The sequence below is a fragment of the Pan troglodytes genome, chromosome 7 (genome assembly GCF_028858775.2).
Source record: "Pan troglodytes isolate AG18354 chromosome 7, NHGRI_mPanTro3-v2.0_pri, whole genome shotgun sequence".
In the NCBI taxonomy this organism is placed as follows: Eukaryota; Metazoa; Chordata; class Mammalia; order Primates; family Hominidae; genus Pan; species Pan troglodytes.
The window spans coordinates 90,257,561-90,283,829 of record NC_072405.2 but is presented as its reverse complement, the minus strand read 5'-3'; the positions used below and the strand labels follow the sequence as shown (position 1 = coordinate 90,283,829).

The 26,269-nt window shown below is 38.1% G+C and overlaps 2 pseudogenes; both read left to right on the top strand.

The window, feature by feature from the left end:
* Window positions 1-1,236: 1,236 nt before the first annotated feature.
* Window positions 1,237-26,269, top strand: LOC472936 (inositol monophosphatase 1-like; annotated as a pseudogene).
* Window positions 13,569-14,627, top strand: LOC107976194 (magnesium transporter NIPA2-like; annotated as a pseudogene).

Below are 26,269 nucleotides of genomic sequence, written 5' to 3'. Positions count from 1 at the left end.
TGCTCTGCTCTTGCTGTGTGACCTGTGACCTGTGTGAGGACAAATCATTTACCTTCTCTGAGCCTCAATTTCTTCATCTGTGTGATGAAGCTAATTATACGTACCTCAGGCAACGTTTAACAAAAATAATGCATATAAAAACACAATTGCTGAAAGCATAGTAAGTCCTCGATAGGTGGTATCTAAATACATCACTGAGAAAAAGGGCAGTTAGTTCTGGCTACTGACTATTAAAAAAAATTAATATAAGTTTACCAGGTAATGCTTTGGCAAATAAAAGCTGCTCAACCGAAGTCATATCTCCAATTTGTGTTTTGTCAAAATGGTACTACGGAAAAATGAGAGAAAGGGTAAAGAAAGAGAAATGGGAAAAGGCGAGTGAATGGAAGAATAAAGAAGAAAAGAGAAAAATAAAGAGGAATTGAATTTTAAAAAGATTTAGAGAAGAAAGGGCAAGCAGGAGAAAAGAAGTTAGAAGAACCAGAACTAGGAAAGAAGAGGCCAGATCTGAGGCTCCTGCGCAGGTGAAGACCCGGGCCGGGCCTGGCAGAGCCTCTCAGGGCGCAGCTCGGGGCGGGGCCCAGCAAAGCAACCACGCCCCCTCATTGATGGGCTTAAGAAGCGGCGACCTTTTGGTCCCGGGCAGCCCCTCTGCCTCCCAAAGCACTGAGGCTGGATAGCACCAGGCACCCACCTAGCAGGACAACTCGAGGTGAGGCCCCTGTTTTCCCCGCCCCCCTCGCCGACTCGAGGTGAGGCCCCTGTTTTCCCCGCCCCCCTCGCCACCCTCTCCGGGTTCGGCGCTTCTCTCTGCTGGGGTGGGGGCGAGCGCGGTCTGCGGTGCGCAGTCAGCCCCTGGGGCGAAGGCCGCATCTGGGTGACTCTTGCCTGCCACGTTATCTGGAGCTGCCCTGGGGTGACCAGGAACACTCCCGATGTTGGAGTAGCGGTTCGCGGACGCCACTGCACTTAACCCCTGTGGCAGCTTCTGTGGAATCATTGCCGCTTTTCATTTTCCCTACTCCGAAAAGCTCAGAGAAACTTGGCGCATCCCAGGCTCAGTTAGTCACCGTAAGTGATGGGGCAGCGCCCGGATGACTGGCAGCGCCAGTCGCGCTGCTAGGGACAGGTGGCCGACAGATGGCAGAGTGATCACTTACAGGTAGTCACCGTAAGAGATGGCGCAGCGCCAGTCGCACTGCTGGGGACGGGTGGCCGAGAGGAAGATGGCCTGGCTCCCACGCTGGGAAGAGTGTGACCAGGACAGAAACAGCAGGAAACAGTTCAGGTGTTTATGGATTTGGGAAAATGAAAGTGAGTAAATACGGCCCCTTTCCATCAAGAAATGTACTTGTGATATGATATATACGTGTATATCAGAATAAATGTATTACATATGTATGTTTTCATCCACCATTACTGGCTCATAACTCCCATAAGCCCTTGTTACAGTCTTTTGTTATAATGTCGGGGCACTGCAGCCCCCAGAAAAATGGAATTTCTCTCTTTGACCTTCTGTCCTCCTTTCATCTGCTGCTTTTTCTCCCCAAGGTAAGGATCTTCCCCTACCTTTGTGTCTTGTAGCTGGTTATAAATAAATTCTCTGGCCTATCTTTGTCTGATTGTAGTTCATAAGACTCCCATTTCGGAAGAGGCCCCACTCCATACCCAGGAGGAAGGAATGCTGCAAAGGGGAACCAAGAAGAATCTGAACAGACAGACCTCACTGGGTTTCCCCGGTCTATTACTATTAGATCATACAGATTTTGTGGGATGATATTCCTACACAATTATCTATCAATCATGCCTATCCGATGAAGTCCAGACTCAGGCCCTCAGTTGCTGTCTACTCAAGTAACTTACATGTTTATATCTGCAGGCCAAACCTCTCTTCTGAGCTCAGGATCTATCTATTCAGCTGAATAATTGACAGCTTTTGATTTCAGGGAGGCCTCATATCTCTGCTAATTGAACTCTTAATTTTCCAACCTCTTACCCACATCCCAAACTTGACTATTTTTTTGTTACTCCCCATTCAGTAGATGTGACCGTTATGGATTCGGTTGCCAGACTGGAAAATCTGGTCATCCTTGAACTCTTCCTCTCCCTCATACTCCATAGCCAATCTGTTACTGAGTCTCCCCAATTTTATTTCCCAAAACAGATTATCTCTTGACTCCCTTAGCTTCTCCACCAGAAAACTTCCCTCCCCAGGTTTCAGCCAATCATCAGATCTCCTCCGCTCTACTGCATCCTGAATGTAAATCATCTAACCGTCTACCCACACCCACTTTCTGCCAGTCTGTTCAGTAGCCACAATGCAGTGATTCCTCAAGTGTCTCCCATCAAAGTCTTATCCCTGAAGTCCTGTAAGGGACCTCATTACCTGTAAGGTCCTGTAAGGTCCTACAAGGACCTGTAAGGGACCTACCCTGTAAGGGACCCCACTTCCTCCCCAGCTTTATCCCTCCTAATTCCCTCGACGTCTGAGCTGTCACACTTAGGCCCTTCAGTTAGTCTTCATGTACCAGGCATCCTGCAGTTGAGTGAGTTCATGCCTGTTCACTTGTTCTTCTCATCTTGGCTTAATCTTGTCTTCAGGGAAACCTGATCTGATGCCTAAGTCCAGGTGAAAGCTCCCCTGTTAGATGCTTCTCATTGCACTTCTCCTACTTAGCCTTTTTTATTACAGTTATGATTTTGCATGTGGTCTGTGCATTTTTGATTAATATCTGAGTCCCCTCCTAGAGAGTAAGTGTGAATGGGACCTGGTTTTCCTCCCCATGGTGCAGTGTATAGGGTATAATAAGTATTCAGCAAACATCTATTGAAAGGTGAAACACATAGTGACTTCTGGGTGAAGAATCCCTAGAAGAGAGGGTAGCTTTTGAAATAGGCCCTGAAGAATTGGTCGAAGTGACATTAGTGCTGTGAGTGGCTTGAGCCATTTCTGGCAGGAAATCAGGTGCAGCTTGAAAATGTCTAGTTCTGTTAAGACTAGTGGAGCAGAATGAGTGTCAGAATGAAAAAAAAAGCTTGGTAACAATTCTTGAAGATCTCTAAGGAGTTACTTATATGACTCAGAGAGTGGCCTCCTTAAAAAAATTTTTTTTAATGCCTTTATCAGGAAGAAAAAGCAACAGGCAGAAACTCACTGTATTAGTCCTTTGCCCTCCTTTCCTCTTCTGTCTCTTTTCCTATAATGTAAGCCCCAACATAGGGATTTCTGAGTATCTTCAAGATGCAACTCTATGTTAGCAATTCTCCATTGTAAAGAAGACAAAACTAGGGTTGCTTTATACTGAGGCCACATTTTTGGAATCTGACAGCTTAAAAAGCTTCATTGTGCTAGGTACAGTCTTTAGAGTGTGATCAAGCCACTGATGAGTTATTCTAGTCTTCAGAAGTCAGTGGAAAGCTGGACACTTCAGAACACAAATATATGTTGTTGTTTTTCTCCTCTCTGATCTCAGAGTAATACATCTCATTTTTTTTCTTTTTAATTATTATTTTGGTCCTGGAATTTTCTTTTCTCAGATTGCCATAATAGAAAGAACAATGGAATTTAAAATCAGTTCAAATTCTTACTGTGTTATTTCTTTCTATCATCTTGGGTACAGAAGTTCTCATCTCTAAGCCTTAAGTTCTTGATCTTTGTAATCTTATTAAAAAATCCATCTCCTGTGTAGAGCACCTGCCTGCCTGGCATTTAGTTAGTACATGTGCCTTTTGCTCCTTCCTTTCAAAACTTCTTTTATTTCAGTATTCCCAGTGTTCTTTCTTTTATCTTCACTTTATCCCTCACCCAAACGTTTACCTATCTATTAAAATGTTTTCTTGTGTCCTTTTTCTCTATTTCCTAAACCAGTTATTGATTTTTTTTTTCCTAAACTCCCTTTATTTCACCCAGCTATGCAAATTGCGAGGCCAGGGATATGACCACAAACAATTAAGGTTTAATTTACATGAATAAGCTTTCTTTCTGATGAAAATACTGTGTGTAACTTCTCACTTGCTCTAACACCCACAAAATCCCCACCCTATCTGGCACAGATACACTCAACATGCAATATTAAGCACAATTTTTATTTTATTTTTCTCCATAGAATAGTCCGTCTTCAGTCTTTGACTCAGCTCCTTACATGGGCTTTGGTGGGGGTCGTGGGGCAGCACCTGCAGGTCTAAATCAGGGTAGGGGTGTTCAATCCTTGTGGGCTTCACAGGATCGGTTCCTGACTACTTTGCTGTGAATTGCACAACTCACACAGTAATGTAGCTTCACATACAGTTCGGGAAGCAAATAGGCTTTGAAGATGCTTGCTTCAGAAATGTCCCTGACTGCTGTGGCCTCCACTATGTTCCGAATGTCAAATTTCTTAATGGCCTTGTCCTTGGGCATGCATTGGTTACAGTTTGTGCTGGGAATAGGCTGCACGTGGCTGCAGCCCTTTTTTGGTACAACCGTTGTTCCCTCTTTTCTTTGTCATCTTGGAGGCGTGCACCAGAGAGTGTGTTTTGTTTTTTAATGTGTTTTGGTATGGACACATTTGGAGATAATTTAATAGAATTTTTTTTGTATATTTCTGTATTAGTAGTGAAGTAATCCAGGTAGAAAATGTTCTTTAATTGGTCTAGGAGTAAATCTTGGAAAAAAAATTGAACTCTGGAATAGGGCAGGGGGTAAATTCGAAATGAAAGTCTGTTGCTAATTAAGATTTTTTTGTGGAAAAAATTATTCTATAATTAAGACTTTTAGAGAATTCTAAAAACTTTGTGCTGACATGTGTTAAATATTTTCAGAAGATGGCTGATCCTTGGCAGGAATGCATGGATTATGCAGTAACCCTAGCAAGACAAGCTGGAGAGGTATGAATTAAAATTTTGTCAGCCATAATGTGATGGGTGTGAAGTGTGTGGTTGCCTTATTAAATAAAATATGTATTTTGTTCAGTCTGCATTTGTTTTCCTTTTACTAAACACTTTATAGTGAGTACTTCAATTTTATATCATTAAACGTCTTGTGATGACAGTCGTGCAGCTAAAATAGGATGTTAGAATATATAATTCTGTACCTAAAAGGTCATAATTATTGAAGGCTTATGTTATAAACATTTTTATAAGAAATTCTTAAGAATATCTTTTTTTTTTTTTTTAGACGGAGTTTCGCTCTTGTTGCCCAGGCTGGAGTGCAATGGCATGACCTCGGCTCACCACAACCTCTGCCTGCCGGGTTCAAGCGATTCTCCTGCCTCAGCCTCCTGAGTAGCTGGGATTACAGGCATGCGCCACCATGCCTGGCTAGTTTTGTATTTTTAGTAGAGATGGGGTTTCTCCATGTTGGTCATGCTGGCCTTAAACTCCCGACCTCAGGTGATCCGCCTGCCTCGGCCTCCCAAAGTGCTGGGATTACAGGTGTGAGCCACCGTGCCCAGCCAAGAATATCTTTAAGGAATGTTATTTAAAGTCAGATGGAATGTTTTAAACCATTTTTATGTTTTATCTTTTTGTTTGATTGAAAATTACTTATGTTTTTCTATTTGCCTACCAAAAACCCTTTTTAGGTGGTTCATGATGCTCTTAAAAATGAAGTGAATGTTATCCTGAAAAGTTCTCCAGTTGATTTGGCAACTGCTACTGACCAAAAAGTTGAAAAACTGCTTATCTCTTCCATAAAGGAAAAGTATCCATCTCGTAGGTATTTTTTTATTTCCATTTCAAATGATAAAATGAAATCTAAGTTGGAGTTACTTATACCAGGCAAGCATTTTGATTTTAGACACAGAAATTGACTTTAGTTAGCTTAAGCTGAAAAGGGATTTATGTTGTGGGTGTGGACTCCTTGGGCCAGAACCATGGGAGGGAGGAGGAGTATCTGAGGGAACACAGGAGCTATGGCTGAGGAGGCCACTGGTAGCCTCACTCCTGACTCTGATGGTTTGAATACTTTCTAACTAACCTTTTATCTTTACCTCGTTAGTTTAAGATTACAAATTCTGGGCAGGGATATGCAGTTTCTGAGTTTAGGTGCTTTGCATATGCTCAAGCTGACAGGGAGTAGGAAAGAGGAATATTTGGATTCCTTCATAGTAAAAGGAATGGTTGGGTGCTGGGAAGCTAACGTGACAAACGTCTGCCGTTGGCATGATTTAAAAGTTCAATTTCATTCTGTGTATCGTAAACTTCTTTATATGGTAGAGTGGCAGTAGCTCTAGAAAGTCTGAGAGAAAATCCTGAAATTAGAGCTCTTTTACAGGCACAGAAATTTAACAGAAACATTATCATTCTAAACTGTTAGCACTGTGATTCTGGACTTCTTCCTAGTCATGTCATTGGCCATTCCTGGTGTTTTTAGCCATTGAGAATAAAAAATGTTTAAAGCCGTGGCTAAGTGTATTTCTTCCGAATAAAAATATTTATAGCTAAGAGAAAAAGAGATAAATAAAGATGATGATAGTGGTTATTAAGACAGTTCAGTTTTAAATGAAAGGAAATAAATAGAAAAGAAAACAGGAAAGAAGAAAACCAGTGAAGTCTAGCACCATTTATGGGATTTCCATAAGATTTAGTTAGAAACAAGTTACCAAGTGTAGCTTACACTCAAGGCAAGGGGTATTAGGCTCTGCCTCTTGATGGGAGTATTAGAGAGTGTCTGGACCCATTTTTAAAATCATGGCATTTCCTTAATGATTTCTCATCTCCAAAAACTGCTCTTGTCTGGTGTGTGTGTGTGTGTGTGTGTGTGTGTGTGCGCGTGTGCACATGCCATGCATATGCCATTACTTATTCTGGTGTTACATTTTATAATTTTTTTTTTTTGAGACAGAGTCTTGCTCTGTCACTCAGGCTAGAGTGCAGTGGTGCGATCTCAGCTCACTGCAACCTCCACCTCACGGGTTCAAGCAATTCTCTTGTCTCAGCCTCCTGAGTAGCTGGGACTACAGGTGCACGCTACCACGTCCAGCTAATTTTTGTATTTTTAGTAGAGAGGGGTTTCACCATATTGGTCAGGCTGGTCTTGAACTCCCGACCTCAGGGGATCCACCCGCCTTGGCCTCCTGAAGTGCTGGGATTACAGGCATGAGCCACCATGCCCAGCCACATTTTAAATTTTTGAATTCTGTAATTTTTCACATGACTTTACTTTCAGTGAAATAAAATAAATCTTCCCTCTCACTGTTATCAGTCTTTCTAGGGACAAAGAAGCAACAATAGAAAAGTAGGATGCAGACTTTTATATTTTATACAAGACTGTGTAGCTAAGGAAACGTCATGGTTTGGAAATTGTTAATAGGAGTGTGTCCTTCTTGCTTTTAGTTTCACTGGTGAGGAATCTGGCAGCCGGGGAAAAAGGCGTCTCAACTGACAACCCTACGTGGATCATTGACCCTATTGATGGAACAACTAAGTGTGTCCATAGGTATGTTTTAAACATTTTAATACAATTGCTCTTCGTATATTACCCGGATAGCCCTTTAGAGTGCTCTGTGCGGGAACATACACATTTTAGAGAATTGTGCACTTTGTTTATGCATCTTTATTCTAAGAAAGGGTATCTAAAGTGAACAGAGCAAATTGTATTATGCAGACTTCTCATCGGATATGGAGGTAAAGAAATATTAATGGTGTGATCTTTTGATGTGGAGTAGCATGCCCTGTTCACCATTCTTTTCTTACTCTTGGAGCCATATAAAAATGGAAGCAAACAACCTTGCTTCTTTGAGATCGAGAAAGAAACTAATGAGGTCACTATTGGAATGCTGTCAATACAGAATGAGTTCAGTCCATAAGAGAAAACAGGGTTAAAAATTGGAGGAGTGTTAGGTTCAACAGGCTTAGGCTTGAATTCTGGTGTTTTTAAATTGACTTTGTGACTTTGGGCAAGTTAATCTTTTTAAGCCTCAGTTTTAAAAAAGACCATATTAATGTCACCTGTCTAATAGAATTGTTTATTGATGGGACTCTATGAGTGGTACATTTATGTAAGAACTTACTATAGTGCCTGGCACAGAGTTTAAGTATATGATATCACTAGAAGAAAGCCTGATGGAATTGCGCATGTGAGTTAAAATGAGTAGCTAACTATGGTGGGATTCCACATAGATGTTACTTATTTTGTTTTTAAGACAGGGTCACACTCTGTCACCCAGGCTGGAGTACAGTGGCAAGATCATGGCTCACTGCAGCCTCGAACTCCTGGGCTCAAAGTATGCTCCCACCTCAGCCTCCCAAGCAGCTGGGACTATGGGTGCAAGCCACCACAGCAAGCTAGTTTATTTATTTTTGTAGAGATAGGGTCTCACTATGTTGCCCAGGCTGGTCTCAAATGCCTGGCCTCAAGCGATCCTCCCACCTTGGCCTCCCAAAGTGCTGGGATTACAGGCTTGGGCCACCACACCCGGCCCATCAATGTTACTTTTGAAGTTGCCATGTAGTTGTACACATCTGTACTATGTACAGAATAGTTAAAATCTATAAAGTTTTATAGACTTTATATACATGATAGTGTTGTATCTTTTAAATGTGGAAAGATGCTTATGATGTAATGTAAGAGGAGAAGATTATATGATACAGTGTGTATAGTTTGATCCTATTTTTGTTAAAATAAAAACTCATATTTAGAGGTTTTTATTTGTAGTGGTTATGTTGACCCTATTTTGCCTTGATCTTGACTCTCTTGTGGGTCAGAAATTTCAACCTATGTGTTTAAACTGTCATGCAACCATAAAAATAATGGTGAACTGTCTACTATTCAGATGTGAAGTTACAGGTTTGGTGTTGGAATAGAGTCAAGTAACAGCAATCCTGAACAATGCAGTACCTGTGTCTACCAAGCCTCCAGGCTGCAGGAAAAATGATGAAAATAGACTCTTTTCTTTTTAAGAATTCACTTTAATTTTCTTAAAATTTACTTTTATTTTTTGAAAAGATATTTTCACAGTCATTAGATTATGGCATTTGATATTCAAAAGATAGGAAATGGCATACAGTAGAAGGTACCCTTGCCACTTCTGTCCCCAGTTTCTCAGGACCCATCTCTCAGGTGACCATTGTTATCCATTTCTTATGAATCTTTTCCGAGATGTTTCATGCCTGTGGGAGCATCTTGTGTGAATGCCTGTATGTGTGTATAATATGTCCCCTTCCCTATTTACACAAGGAGTTGTATACCATACACACTGTTCTGCATCTTAGATATTGTGGGGAGGAGGGATAAGACTGTTTATAGGAAAAATTTTATGAGAACTTATATTACAAAAAGATGAATTTTAGTAACTATATTAACAATAAGTTCTATCTTGGTAAATTTGTGTTTTGTCTTTTTTTAAGATTTCCTTTTGTAGCTGTTTCGATTGGCTTTGTTGTAAATAAGAAGGTATGTTGTTTTAAATGTATAGTTGATTAAATGCCTTGCTTTCGTTTTCTGGGAAAGAGTAAATGTATCTTCATAATAAATTTAGATGTCTTTATTTTCAATTCATATAACTGCATTATTTTGAATATAAGCTACAGGACTGTTAAAATGTTCATGACACATTTCCAGTGAAGAAAATGTAATGCTTCTGAGAAGCAGGGGTTGTAAGGAGAAAATGCACACAAGTAACTGAAAGTTCAGTATTTAGCCACCATTATATGTGTCAGAGAGTGAAATGGGATAGGAGTTTATGTGTGATCTAAAATGCTTCATGGAAAACGTGGGATTTAAGCTGGGAATGCTTCAATAGGTATCAGTGAAAACAGCCCTTTAAAGACCAAGAATTAGCAAGGGCCAATGCATGCTTTGAAAATAGCAAGTGTATTGTGGGATCGACACATTATTGAATACTTGTGTAGAAAGCCCAGTAGAGTAAAATCCATAGCTATTGCATTTCCTTGCTGTTTGGCTGTTTGGTTAAACAGTGAAGATGTTTGCTACTATCTTACATCCCTGTCTTCGGGGAATTTTTGATATGTTTGATCAACCTGTACACAAAAACACTAAAGAAATTTCTGAAAATAAAACACAAATTAATACAAATGGAGGCTTAGCCCTAGGGTTGTATTAATCATGAGAACGTCCAAAAGGAGCTAAGTGAGCATTCAGTCTATAATCAGCCCTGGGCTGTGTGCTGGTCCTGCCATTGAACTCACAGCTCAGCACAGAGTTGGATGTGTGAACAGGTAAAGATGATATGTGGTGGAACTATTACAAAAAAAATACTGTGGGAACACAGGATGTCATCAATCTGCCAAAAGTGGGTTGGGAAAGTCTTTATAACAGAAGGGGGTCTTAGAAGTTGGTCATGTGAGTTGATCCTTAGAAAACTAGGGCTTTGCCAGATGGGGGGGAAAAAGGAAAAGAAAAAAGAAAAGCGTTTTAATCCAAAGAAGAGCTTGGAGAAGTCGAAGACCATGATGTGTGCGTGGAACAGTGAGATGGTCATGGAGAGGGAAGCACTGGAAGTGGCCGGGGCAGAGGTTAGTTTGGCCTTACTGTAAGGCACAGTGGCCAATCTATGTGAGAAAATTTAGTTTTTGTTTCTAGGTAGTTGGGAAACAGAAGAGGTTTTGGAGTGGAAAGTGACAGATAATTCTAACAATGTAGAGATTATACTGGGGTTTGGGTAATTCTGAACTAAGTAAAGGCAGTGAGAATAGCCAAGGAAATGCCAGAATTGGGAAGTGTTTTTAAGATTAAATTTGAATGATGAGATTTATGGGGAAGCAATGGGAGGTAATCAGGCAATGAGTGATTTTGACCTCCTTGATAGAGATTCTGCAAGACTAGGTTCCAAAGTATATGTTTTTATCTATGATTATGGGGTTGATGGGAGCCAAATTATTCATAAGTTGAATTTGTGGACTGGAAAGGCCAACCCGTATGAATATGGAGAGCTACAAGGGAAATGGAAGTAATGGAAGAAGGAAGAAAAGCCTAAAGTACCTAACTTTTAAGGCTGAGGCAGAGAAGGAGTTTCTAAAATAGTGACTCTGAGATGGATTGGTGAGTGAGGTAGAACTGAAAGAGTAATTCTGGAAACATGGAGGTACAGAATTAAGTATTAAATAAGGGTTGATGATGGCCAGCAGTCTCCAATTTTTTCAGACAATACATTTGGTCAGGAAAGTTCACTGATATTCTCTGAGGGACTTTCAGAAGAATAAGTGATCAGGGCAGAAGCCAAATTGTAATGTATTAAGAGGAGCACAGGAGATGCAATTGTAGACTACTCATTGGCAGTAAAGGGAAAAGGAGGGAATAACATTTTGAAGGTTTTGTAAGGGAGGGAGAAACTTGGTGAGAAGGTATGAGAAGAAAAATCCAAGAGAAGAGGTAGCAGTTGATGGAGCAGTTTTTCAGAGAATATAAGAGAGGTAGAAATCCTAACACAGGAGGTGTGTTCACCTTAGAAAATGGAAAAACTCTGTCTTCTTCTGGAGCAGGAGGGAGAGAGGTAAGGTGAGTACTATTAACTCTGGACATAGATGAGGTGAGAGTGAAGGATTCCAGATCTGTTGAACTCTTTCTCTGATTAGGCTGGAAAGCATCCTACAGTATAGCCATTTCAATCTATCATTAGTAGTATATGATATTTTCTTGTTATGGTCTTAGAACAATTCATTGATTTAATGTTGAAAAATACTCAGGTTTGGTAAAGGAAACTTGTTTTTCTTCTGCAGATAGAATTTGGAGTTGTGTACAGTTGTGTGGAAGATAAGAGGTACACTGCCAGGAAACGAAAAGGTGCCTTTTATAATGGTCAAAAACTACAGGTTTCACAAGAAGGTAGGTTTATTCTCCATTTTTTAGTGCAATTGATATTGTGTACTCATATTTTATTGTTCTTTTAATGTTTACCTATGGAATTCCCCAGTTGTTAAGTGATTCATAAACTGTTTATTTTCTCTTTGTTCTGTTATTTCAACTTCGGTTTTGAATGTGGAGTGGAAATAGGGAAAGCAAATGTAATTGAGCAAACACTTCAGGCTCAGCATTGGATTTGACGATGGAGAGAGGAAGATGATTAAGACTGGCTTCCTACCCTCGTTTGAGTTCATGGTTTATGTATTAGCCATTGTAGCTAAAATTCCTTATAGAATTCCTCTGATCTGATGCCATTGTGACAAATTACTGGAAAGTAATTTGGGGAAAAATGTCAATTAAAGATGGAATCACTTAAAATGATACACATACATTTTACATGAACTGGATGATTGGCATTTGAAGTCTTCTTCCTCTGTGACAGCTGTTGACCTAAAAGGAGAAAGCTCAGGCAAAATTAATATAGAGAGTTTATTTGGGCCAAGGTTGAGGTCTGCAGCCCAGGACGCACTTCCAGGTTGTCTTAGAGAGTGCTCCAGAGAACTAAGGAGAGGCTCAAGTTTTTAAAGAAAAAAGGATAAATCAGAAGAAGAGGTCATTTCTAATGCTTTTCAGGAATTTTCTTTGGTTTACCGGTATCACATTAATTAGTGATTGGCTATACATTGTTGAACTATAGAGCATATGGCATTTTATGGCTACTTGGCATCAGTTAGTCTAGAGCCTGCATAGCAAGTGGCTTCAAGAAGCAATTATTTAGCTCAGGGGGGAGTGAGACTGACTGCTAGTATAATTTAAATGCCTCTCTGGGCCTGATAATTTAAAGGGGCTGACATTCCACAGAAAAAAAAGTCGTTTTTTTTCCTTCTTTCTCACAGCCGATTGAAGTTTTGAGCTACCTTTCTTCCACAAACTACATCCAACATTTTCCAGTTTGCACTTTGAGATTCTTTTAAATGCAGCAAGAATTTAAAGATGCTTGCAAAGCAATTTGAGTTCAGACTTTTATTTAATTTTTCTCCTCAATCACTTAATTTGAGAGCAGATTTTTAGGTCATTTTCTTTTCATTGAATTCTAAGGCCCCAAAGATTGGTTGAGGCGTCCTAGTTTTCGAGATGTTAACGTGAAAAAACGTGCATCTTAGAACTGAAGGAAGCGGGGCTTCTTGGCGCTTCTGAAGGGAGAAAGCTGCACAACGATGCCGCCAGGAATGCTCGCACCTCCTACCGGGATGGCCTGCGTAAGATGGGGCGGTCTCTGTGCGGGTGTGCTGGTGTGAGCCACGGTACCCAGGGCCAGATCGCAGAAGTGAAGCTGGGAGGCTGGCCTGCAGACTGGGGTGAGGTCGCCACTCCTTCCTTTCAGGCTGGAGCTACTCTGCTAGGGTTTAAAAATTTGAAATGAGAATAAAGGGTAGTATTTACGAGAAAATGAGAGAGAGTAAATCATATCTAACCTCCTCCAGCCTTTTTTTTTTTTTTTCATAAGAGACCAAATTAAACTTACGCACTCTCCTAGCTGTGATTGCCCTTCAGTTACAGAGAGTGAGAGCAGAGCGAGACCAGGTCTGAGATAGCGAAGCAACTCATTCCTTGAAGGACATTCACACTGATGTCCTATTTTCAAACTATTTGAAAATTGCATCATTCTGCCTCCAGTACTGGCAGTTTCTCTGTTCTGTGATCAATGCGATTCACAGGAACATTTTGTTAAATGAGCCAAGGGTGTGGAAAATATGACTTTTATATTGGTCTGGGATTAGCTATGAGCTCCAGCATTTTCACTGGAGGTAGTTTCATTTGGGGCGGGAAAAAAAAAGGCTTTCTGCGACTTGCCAGAAAAGGTCCTCTGAGAGCAGGTCAAGGTGGCCACGCATATCCTAAAGAATGGTTGTGGTAGGCTAGACTGCTGTCAATGGGAGCTGACGAGGTGGCCAACTCAGCTGCATATGGGTTTGCACCGGCCACACTGGTGACTCCACTAGGAGCTCTCAGCGTCCTAGTAAGTGCCGTTCTTTCCTCATACTTTCTAAATGAAAGATTTAATCCTTACGGGAAATTTGGATGTTTGCTAAGTATTTGAGGATCTACAGTTACGATCAGTCATCCTCCAAAAGAAGAGGATATTGAGACTAAACAAAATATCTCACAAGCTAGGTGATCCAGGTTTTGTGGACTTTGCAACACTTGTGGTCATTATGGCCATGATATTAATCTTCCTGGTGGGTCCCCACCGTGGACAACGATCTTGTGTATGTAGTAATCTGCCCATTTGTGTATGTAACAAATTGGCACATTTTCAGTCTCCTGGGTTAAGAGCCTAGGCAGTGCTATCAGAGAGCTGTTTGCTGGAAAGCCTGTGCTGCCACATCCCCTGGCCTGTGTTCTGCTGCTAAGCCTCATTGTCTGTGTGAACACATAGATTAATTACTTAAATTGGGCCCTGGATATATTTAACACTTCCATCATGACTCCAATATATTACATATTCTTTACATCAGTTTTTAAACTTGTTCAGCTATTATTTTTAAGGAGTGGCAAGATATGCCCATTGATGATGTCACTGGTACTTTTGACTGGCTTTACAATAATCGTGGGGATATTCTTGTTGCATGCTTTTAAAGGTGTCAGCTTTAGTCTAGCAAGTCTGCCTGTGACTCTTCGAAAAGACAAAAAAGCAATGAATGGCAATCTCTCTAATATGTAAGAAGTTCTTAATAATAATGAAGAAAGCAAAAGCTTAATCTGTGGAATAAAAAAACACACTGGTGAAAATATCTCCTGAAGAAATGGAATTCTGACAGCTTTTAAAGAAAGATATAATTAAAAGGTTAATCTGTAATTCTGTTATAAAGTGAATTTGAATATCAGAATATGTCTGAAAAAGCACTGTTCTCAAATAATGATCTTTAAAGACAATCCTTTTAAAGGTTTCACTAATTTGAACTAAGAAATCACTTTTCTGATTTTTTTTTTTTTTTTTTTTTTTGGAGACGGAGTCTCACTCTGTCACCCAGGCTGGAGTGCAGTGGAATGATCTGGGCTCATGGCAACCTCCGCCTCCCAAGTTCAAGCGATTCTCCTGCTCAGCCTCCTGAGTAGCTGGGACTACAGGCGCGCCAGCTAATTTTTTGTATTTTTAGTAGAGATGGGGTTTCACCATGTTAGCCAGGATGGTCTCAATCCCCTGACCTTGTGATCCACCCTCCTTGGCCTCCCTAAATGTTGGGTTCACAGGCGTGAGCCACCATGCCCGGCCATACTTTTCTGAAATTTAAACGATGGTAGCTCACTAAAATGAACTCAGTGCATGACTAATTTCTATTAACATTGTATTACTGTAGAGATTTTTTTACATTTTGAATCCTTCTTCAAAATCTAACACTGCTTAAAATGACAGTTTTAAGTCTATAAAAATGCTTTATTTTTTCATTGGTGATGAAAGTCTGAAATGTACATTTATTTGTCATCCCCACTTCATTAATCCCTAATCATATAGGCTTTTTGATTTTAATAAAGAACAAAATTATCCCAAAATTATCCTGTGATTTACCTTACCTATTATAACAAAATATAACACATATATTTTATATAAAAGTTAAAATATAATACATATTATATTTATATAAAAATTATAATTATATAAAACAGGTAAGGTAAATCAGAGGATAATCTATATAAAATAGGTAAAGTAAATCATAGGATAATAGAAATATGTATGAACCAAAGAAATGTGGTAGCTTTCATAGAAACAACTCTTTTCCTTTGCATAATTATTCTTCACTTTACAAAGTATTAAATTATTTAACTATTAAAAGTAGTACAGCAAAAAGAATAAAATGCCTAGGAATACAGCTGTCAAGGGAAGTGAAGGACCTCCTCAAGGAGAACTACAAACCACTGCTCAAGGAAATCAGAGAGGACACAAACAAATGGAAAAACATTCCATACTCATGGATAGGAAGAATCAATATCATTAAAATGGCCATACTGATCAAAGTAATTTATAGATTCAATGCTATTCCCATTAAACTACCATTAACATTCTTCACAGATTTAGGAGAAACTATTTTAAAATTCACATGGAACCAAAAAAGAACTCATATAGCCAAGAAAATCCTAAGCAAAAAGAACAAAGCTAGAGGCATCATGCTACCAGACTTCAAACTACAAGGCACAATAACTGAAACAGTATGGTACTGGTACAAAAAGAGACACATAGACCAATGGAACAGAATAGAGAACTCAGAAATAACACTGCACATCTACAATCATCAATCTTCAACAAATCTGTCAAAAACAAGCAATGGGGAAAGGATTCCCTATTTAATAAAAGCTGCTGGGAGAACTGGCTAGCCATATGCAGAAAATTGAAACTGGACCCTTACACCTTATACAAAAATTAACTCCAGATGGGTTAAACCAAAAACTATAAAAAAACCTAGAAGAAAATCTAGGCAATACTATTCAGGACATAGGCACGGGCAAAGATTTCATGACGAAATCACCAAAAGCAGTTGCAACAAAAGCAAAAATTGACAAATGGAATCTAATTAAGCTAAAGAGCTGCTGCACAGCAAAAGAAACTATCATCAAAGAGAACAGGCAACCTACAGAGTGGGAGAAACTTTTTGCAATCTATCCATCTGACAAAGTTCTAATATTCAGCATCTACAAGGAGCTTAAACAAATTTACAAGAAAAACACAACCCCGTGAAAAAGTGGGCAAAGGACATGAACAGACACTTCTCAAGAGAAGACATTCATGAGGCCAAAAAACGTGAAAGCAAGCTCAACATCACTAATCATTAAACAAATGTAAATCAAAACCACAATGAGATACCATCTCACACCAGTCAGAATGGCAATTATTGAAAAGTCAAATAACAGATGCTGGCAAGGTTGTGGAGAAATAGGAACACTTTTACATTGTTGGTGGGAATGTAAATTAGTTCAACCATTGTAGAAGACAGTGTGGCGATTCCTCAAAGATCTAGAACCAGAAATACTATTTGACCTAGCAATCCCATTACTGGGTATAGACCCAAAGGAATATAAATTATTCAGTTACAAAGATACATGCACACATATGTTCATTGCAACACTATTCACAATAGTAAAGACATGGAATCAACCCAAATGCCTATCAATGATAGAATGGATAAAGAAAATATGGTACATATATACTATGGAATACTATGCAGCCATAAAAAGGAATGAGATCATGTCCTTTGCAGGGACATGGATGCAGTTGGAAGCCATTACCCTCAGCAAACTAACGCAGGAACAGAAAACCAAACATTTCATGTTCTCACTTGTACATGGGAGCTGAACAATGAGAACACACGGACACAGGGAGGGGAACAATACACACAGGGACCTGTCGGTCAGGGGTGAGTTGGGGGACAGGAGAGCATCAGGAAAAGTAGCTAATGCATGCTGGGCTTCATACCTAGGTGATAGGTTGATAGGTGCAGCAAACCACCATGGCACACATTTACCTATGTAACAAACCTGCACATCCTGCACATGTACTCTGGAACTTAAAATTAATTTTAAAAAGCAGTACAACAGTTACAAAAATGCTCAGGACAAACACACCTAGTGAACATATATCTTGTCTGATGGGAAGAGGTGAAGTGTGGGGTGTTGAGTGTGTCCTGAGCTGCAGTCAGGATGTTTCAGAGGAAAATGGAAAGCCTTGGATAATTTGCCAGCTTTGTAAATGGAAGTGAGAGAAGAGCTACCATGTAATTTTCACTTTTGTTTTCTTTCAAATCTATATATAAGTTTGCTATTGAATTTAGTTTCTAACATCTACCTTTTTGTGTTTAAGATATTTGCTCGTTTTTCACTACACGTATCATGCCTGCAGGCAAATTGGTTATATTCTGTACATTTGGGGAATGGTCTAAGGAGCTGGACTCTTTTTGATGCTTATAAAAAGCTGACTTGGAAATAATAAGTTTATCAGTTTTAATATTTTAAAGCTTAGAAATGAATTTGATAAAACTAGGAAGAGGGATAAACATGTTATATTTTCTTCTGAATAAAAGTGTCTTTTTTTAGAATTCTAGTTATTAAAATCTAGTGATTATTTAAAACATTTCCTTTTTAGATATTACCAAATCACTCTTGGTGACTGAGCTGGGCTATTGCAGAACATCAGAAATTGTAAGAACTATTCTTTCCAATATGGAAAAGTTTTCTTGCATTCCTATTCACGGGTGAGCTCTTTTCATTTTACACCTAAAGTTCTAGATCATTTAACATCTTAAAATAATATATTTTCCTTTAGAAATGAAATATTAATAGAAATGGGATTGGTACCATAATTCTAATTTTGTAATGTAGCTTTGAAATGTTTTCTTTGAAAATAATTTCAAACATAACAAAAAGTTGTAGAAATAAAATAGTGCAAAGAACAATTGCCTTTTTAAGAGATTTGCCTGTTGCGAATATTTTACTCCATTTGCTTTATCATTTAATTATTCTTTCTCATCTTCTCTCTCTCTCTCTGTATGTGTGTGTGTGTGTGTTTGTGTGTACACACACATTTTTTTCTCCCTCATTATTTTAGAGTATATAATACTGTGGTTTTTTCTGTAACCACAGTACAATTGACTTCAAAAATATACTTTTTGTCTAATCTACCATCCATATTCAGTCTTGTCAGTTTTTTCAGTAGATCTAATAATATCCTTTATAAAATTTGCCTTCCACTGGTACAGGATTCAGTTTAGGGTGAGCATTACATTTAGATGTCATGTCTTTTTAGCCTCCTTTGATCTGGAACATTTCCATAGCCTAAGAAATTACTCATTTCCTTTAAGTTTTCAAATTATTTGCATAGAGGTCTGCAAGGTAGAATTTTATAAACAATTTCTGGCTTCTCCATATCAATAATTATTTCCCCCTTCTCACTTATTTTGTGTATTTGTGCTTTTTTTCTTTGTTCATGTTTTTAGTCTTGTTACCTAGTGGTTTATCAAAGACCCAGAATTTTGATTTATTTACTGTTTTTCTCTTTTCCACCCTATTATTTTCATCCTTGTGCTTTCTTTTTGTCCACTTTGTTTTCTTTTTTCCCTTTTGAGTAGAAAATTTTAATTCTTTGATATTTATTGATAAAAGTTTTTAGGCTATGAATTTTTATCTGATCACTGCTTTCAGTATCTTCCATACATTCTGATTATTTATTGTTTTCATTATAATAAGTATATTTCATAAGTTCTGTAATTTGTTTGTAGTTCCTTTTTCACCCAAGAGTTTAATTCTTAAATTTTCACAAGGACAGATAGTCTTAGCCTGTTTTCTGTTGCTTGTAACAGAATACCTGAAACTGAGTAACGTATAAAGAAAAGGAATTTATTTCTTTCAGTTATGGAGGCTGAGAAGTCCAGGGTCGAGGGGCTGCATTAGGTGAGTGCCTTCTTGCTGGTGGGGATTCTTTGTAGAGTCCTGAAGTAGCACAGGGCATCACATGGTGAGGGAGCAGAGCGTGCTCACTCAGGTCTCTCTTCCTGTTCTTATAAAGCCATATTCCCATGATAACTCAATACATCTTATTCCCATGAGAACTCAATAAACTACTAATCCATGAATGGATTAATCCATTCACAAAGGCAGAGCCCATACAACCCAATCTTCTCTTAAAGGCCCCACCTCTCAATACTGCTACTGGAGATTAAGTTTCAACATGAACTTTGACGGAGACAAACACTCAAACCACAGCATTCACCCCTGACCCCCAGAACTCATGTCTTTCTCACATACAAATTCATACATTTCATTACCATTATCCTAAAGTCTTAACTAATAGTTTTACAAGAATATCTTAGAATTGCTTATTCTGCATAAATTTTCTATTTAATATGTAGATACATATCTTCTTTACTTATGGAAAATTTCCTTGAGATATAATTTTAAATATTATTGCACTTCGGTTATCATTTTCTTCTTCAGAGACACCAATAAGAATATTCCATCTCCTTGTGTCTTCCATTTCAGCTGCTTTCTCTCAGTCTCTTTTTCTTTTATTGCTTTTCCTGATTTTCTTTAAGTTTTCTTTTGCATCTGTGCCCTTTTGGGCACCTTGTAATTTATTCTTCATTTTGTCCCCATTTCTTTCCTGAGTTCACTTATCCTGTTTTTTTTAAAAAAAATTTTGTTTCATTTCTGCTTTTAGTCTCTATTTCAGATTTAACAATTTTTTTTTCATATTCACAACCACAAGTATTTGAGGCCATTTAACTCAGATTGTATTGATGTTTCAGTTTTCTTCTGCTTCATTATTGTTTTTTATTTTAAAAGACAGAATGTTGTTATTTTCTTTTGTTGTGTTACAGCAGCAATTTAAAAAAAATTAAAGTTACGGGATACATTTGCTGAATGTTCAGGTTTGTTAACATAGGTATACATGTGCCATGGTGATTTGCTGCACCTGTCATCTAGGTTTTAAGCCCCGCATGCATTAGGTATTTGTCCTAATGCTCTCCCTCCCCTTATCCCCCACTCCCTGACAGGCCCCAGTGTGTGATATTCCCCTCCCTTGTCCATGTGTTCTCACTGTTCACAATGTTGGTTTTCTGGAGAGACTTCAAACAAAAAGAAACCCATTTTTATTAGCAATGTCTGATGTTTTGCAGGCTTGTGGGGATGTGCTCTACTTTTTTCTATTTTGATTCATTTTGTTATCAGGGCTCCTTGGTTCAGAGCTCTGTATTTTGTCAGTTCTGCCCTTCTGTGCAGTTTCCTTTATGATATCTTTTGAGTGGTTGTGGTAGGCAGGGTTGGCTTGTCTTGCTTATCATTGATTTCTGCAGGATCCTTAATTTTTCAATCTTAGTCCCAACTTTTCCTTGAATACTTGGTCTCCAAGAGGTACCACCTCTTCTGTCTTATCTGATTCTCCTCCAAAATCACAGTTTCCCCGAGGTAGCTGGACTGTGAATTACCAAGGGCTGATCTGTGCTCAGTGTCTTTGCATTTATTGTCTCACTTATACTCTTTTCTGAGGGTGATTTTTTCTGTGTTCCCTGTGGGTCCTTGGCTCCTCCCTGCTCTCCCTCACAAAGTCTTTTCTGCCTCTTCTCCTCCACTCCGTGTATCCACAGGCTAGGAATGCTGTGTTAGAATTAGTTTGCTCTTTCTTCTGCTTACAGGTAGTTTGAGATTTGTATTTTCCGATTCCTAGAAATGCTGAAGGAATAGGTCTTGTGTGTTTTATTTGTCCTCCTTTTTGATTTTATTTAATTTTATTTTTCAGGTGGGTAATGGGGAGTTTCAAAATCAGCATGCCACTATTCCTTTCTAAACCTCAGAGTCCTTCTGTAATCAGTTTCATAAATGAAGAAATTAAAAGCAAATATCTATCCTTACTTTTATGTTTACATTTTCAAGAAAAGCTAGAGTTTTCAGGTCTTTAATATAGTTATGCTATATTAAATAGAATTTCTGACCTTTATTGTAGTTGTTTGCATTAAAAATCATAAATTTTGTTATTCAACAAAATCTGTTAAGTTTTGAATAACAGATATTTTACTGCCTACTGTTTCTACCTTTTTTCCTTTTGAAAATATCATCACTGAGTTATAAGAGTCTTAAACCTGATCAAAGATCATCTAATAATCCAGCCTTTTTCTGTAGATGAGTCGACTGAGGCTCAGAGAGGTGATGTGGTTGCCTTAGATCGAACAGCTGGGTGGAAATATGACTAGAATCCTGGCTCCCAGATCATTTATCTTTCTCCAATATTGGACTTCTCTTAGGAGTCGGGACCTTAAAAATATAGTTTGGCCATGTACAAACTAATTTTATACTATACATCTTTGTTCTATATAGTAATGAGTAAAGCAAAAGAGAGAGAGCCTCTGTCAAATAGCTACAGAACCTCCCAGAATGATGTCCTTGAGGGAAGGGCAATAAACGTATTGCTACAGTGTGCTGTCTTGAAGCAAGGACTGTAACCATGGGCTATAAAATGGTTATGTTAGTCATAAAAGAGCTGCAAGAGGTTTACAATTTTAACCTTTAATTTTGCTATTGAATAAAGTAAAAACTAATTTTTACTTCAGGATTTTTTCAGAAGCATAACCAGGGAAATATTACCAAGGAGAAGTTCTGACATTGATTTAAGATCTTTTGCATTCAGCTGCTTCTTTAGTTTAGCAATGTGATTTCAGAGTTACTTACACAAAACAATGAAACTAAAGGGAGTCATAATCTGAATGAATGCTTTAAACAAGCAGAAACAGTCTAATAGTTTCCTGACTAGGAACAAATATTTTTAAGACAACAATTATTGTGGCTCAATTTCCTTTAATTTTTCAAAATTTAATTAGATGAAAGGTACCTGGTATATATTTTCTGGCATCATCTTTTGAGAATAATTTTATCATAAACATAGCTACTTTTTATTATGTATCCTTTATATGCCAGGCACTCTTTTGGTGCTTTACAAATATTATTTGTAGTTATTGTAACAGTGATCTAAGGCAAATTGGTATCCCTATTTGATGACAAGAAAGCTAAAACTCAAAGAAGAAACTTGGTCCAGATTCGTTTTTTTGTTTTTTGTGATGGAGTTTCACTCTTGTTGCTCAGGCTGGAGTGCAGTGGTGTGATCTCGGCTCACTGCAACCTCCATCTCCTGGGTTCAAGCCATTCTCCTGCCTCAGCCTCCCAAGTAGCTGGGATTACAAGCATGTGCCACCACACTAGGCTAATTTTGTATTTTTAGTAGAGACAGGGTTTCACCATGTTGGCCAGGCTGATCTCAAACACCTGACCTCAGGTGATCCACTGTCCTTGGCCTCCCAAAGTGCTGGGATTACAGGCATGAGCCACCATGCCTGGCCCAAATTAGGGTTTTTAAGCAGCTGAGCATAGAACAAACTCAACTCTTTGTGACCCCAAACATAGTCTTTTTTATGATATACCCTATTAGCTGTATAGGAGGATCAGATTAAGATAGGATTCAGAAGGCACAGTGTAGAATCTATACCATAGCCTTAATTACCTGGTAATATAAGTAATCTCTTTGGTAATATTTGCTCACAAAATATATGCTCTAGCTGACTACAAGACTCCTTGCCTGAGATCCCATGATGTGCATTAGAAGTGATGGAAGCACCACTAGTTGCTATCACTGTTGTTCTGCTAGCCTAGGATTCTCTGAATAGAATACTAAGGGATTACTTATAGAAGATCTTGGTCTTTGCTTTCTATAATATGAGATATCAGCTATCACATATCTCATATGAAAAGGGGAGAAACACATCTTTCTTTATAACTGAAAAAATGCCACAAAAGCTAATTTGATTTCATTCATTTGGGAAACAAACATCTTGGAAATTTATTGCACCTGCTAGTTCTTTCTTAAATTAGATGTGCAGCAAAAACATAGGCAGGAAAAAATTCCAAATCAAAGACATTATATCATTCTAATCCTTTTTTAAAAAAATCGCTTTGAGATGAAGGATGTACTTAGGTGCAATATTTTTTATAGATACAAAATAAATACCACATTTGTAATCAATTTATCATTACTTTTTAAAAAAATAAACTGGGAAAGATCTTGGTAAATAGAACCCACTGCTTTATTTCCAGAGCTTTAAACAGTCACAAAAGGAGTTTGAATAGAAACCATTTGCAATTAACTTGCAGACATAATGATCTTTTTCTTCTAAAAACACATTTCAGTGTGTATTTCTTTAATAAAAAGGAACATTGTCTAACACAGCCACAGCACAATTATAAAAGTCAGGAAATTAACATTGATACATAATCTAATATAAAGACTTTATTCAAATTTTGAAAAAAATTTTAACCCAATGTCCAATCCAGACTCATACATTGCATTTAGTTCTCATTTCTCATCAGTTTCCTTTAATTTAGAACTTGCTTGGTCTTTCTTTATCTTTTATGACCTTGACATTTTTCAAAAGTATAGGCCAATTATTTTGTAGTCTATCTCTTGATTTGAATTTGTCTAGTTTATTTATGATTACATTTGGATTATGAATTTTTGGCAGGAATGTCACAGAAGTAATGTTCTGTACTTCTCAGTGCATCATATCAGGAGGCACATGGTATCTTTTTGTCCTATTATGGGTGATATTAACTTTGATTACTTGGTAATGGTAGATAGATCATTGTAAAAATGCTATTTTTTCCTCACTGTACTTATTATATATCTTGTGGAGAGATACTTTGATACTGAAAATATCAAACTTTTACCCATTAATTTTAATATTTATTGATGATTTTTTTTTGAGATGGAGTCTTGCTCTGTTGCCCAGGCTGGAGTGTAGTGGCTCGATCTTGGCTCACTGCAAGCTCTGCCTCCCAGTTTCACGCCATTCTTCTGCCTCAGCCTCCTGAGTAACTGGGACTACAGGCGCCCGCAACAACGCCTGGCTAATTTTTTTTAATATATATTTTTAGTAGAGATGGGGTTTCACCGTGTTAGCCAGGATGGTCTTGGTCTCCTGACCTTGTGATCTGCCCACCTTGGCCTCCCAAAGTGCTGGGATTACAGGTGTGAGCCACCACGCCCGGCTGATGATTCTTTACTGAATAAGTTATTACTATAATTGCTATCAAGTAGTATCTTACTTATTCTTACTTATATCTTACATATTCATCTTACCTTGCTGTATTTTCAAGGAAGAGGTGCTATGAGAGGAAAAACCTGTAGTAATCTTTCAAGAGAGGCCTAAGTTTATGCAGAACCCAGGTGGGTTGCAATCCCTTTAGGTCTAGATATGACGCACATCCAGTTGGGAATGATCAATATCATGATACTTTATGCTCCCTAGAGATTATTGTGCATTGTGTATGTGTGCATGTGTGTGTGTGTATCTGTGTAAAATAAGCTGTAGTTGCCTTGGGTTTAAAAAAATATGAATATATTTGCATGCTGTTATAGTAGAATTATAGCATTATTTTTAGGGCTCTTTTTTCTGCAAAATTATTGCTTTCATGTTTATCTTATTAAATTATTGCTTTGTGAGGATTAGTTTTGGGATTTATATAGTATATCACGATAACTGGATTTTATATATTTTTATTTTAAGATTAAATACCATATTTTTTTACATTTATTCTCTAGATTGGTTCAACTTATCTCAATCAACATTCAAACTGAAGTTAGGAGGAATACCTTACTTGAAAGGTTATTTTTTCAATCTGCCATTTTTGAATACTATTTTTGACGATCCAGAGTGTCGGAACAGCAGCTACTAATATGTGCATTGCGGCAAGTGGAGGAGCAGAGGCATTTTATGAAATGGGAATTCACTGCTGGGATATTGCAGTAGCTGCCATTATTGTTACTGAAGCTGGTGGCGTGCTAATGGATGTTACTGGTAAAATTATGAGATAGTGAATCATTTTTCCCTTTACATCTCTTGGACTTTCCTCTGTATATGGAGTTTAAAAAAAGTTTGATACATATGATAGCTTGGATTTTAAGACAAACAGGCTATATAATTTTGTGCAAAATCAAAATAAACATTAGGAGATAGAGGCAAGGATGAGAACTAATGGCAATATGGGACTGATAGTGATAAATGGCTAAGCCTTTTCAAATGTGAGTAATAGGAACTCCTGAAAGGCTGTAGAGAAAGCCTAGAGAGTCACTGACTCTGAGGCTTGTATTCAGAGTTCTTTGAATGCTAACCATTGTGATAGTTGATGATTGACTTCAGTCCTCCACCATCACCTTCTGTGTTGGGACTAGAGAAGTTAAATATTTGCTTTGAGCTGATGGTGGAATTTTTGAAGTGAAGAGTGAACCTGGGTTCAAAGAATTCACCAGTGATCTGAGAGAAAGGCAACAAAGAAATAAGGAAATGGGAAGGACAGTGGTATGAAAATTAATTGGAGTCACATTTTCTGTCCATAGGTTCTTAAACAGTAAAGAGGTAATAACAGTGTATACACACACACACACACAAACAAAGAAATAGAGAATAGATGACATTTTTCAGACTAGCATGACTTGAGACTCCCTCTCTCCCCCACCAACCTTGCCGGTAAATACCAAAAAACTGGTATTTTAAAAAACATATACTTAGAAACTCAGCTATGGATTGCCAAAGCTTAAACATTGTAGTTATGTGACAGTAGATTTTTAAAAGAAAACTGAAAGTATTAAAATGTCGTGATTGACCATAGTGCACATTGCTGTACTTGTTTGATATAAATTATTTTTGTACTAGATATAACTATTTACCATACTTGATTTGTTTTAGGTGGACCATTCGATTTAATGTCACAAAGAATAATTGCTGCAAATTGTACAGCATTAGCAGAAAAGATAGCCAAAGAAATTCAGGTAGCACCTTTTCAATGAGATGATGAAGATTAATTACAGCAGCCTCATAGTCAATCACAGTTGCTTTTCCCCAGATTTGCTGACTCACTGTGGATATGTGTTTCAGATGTATTATATGCTTAGTTTAA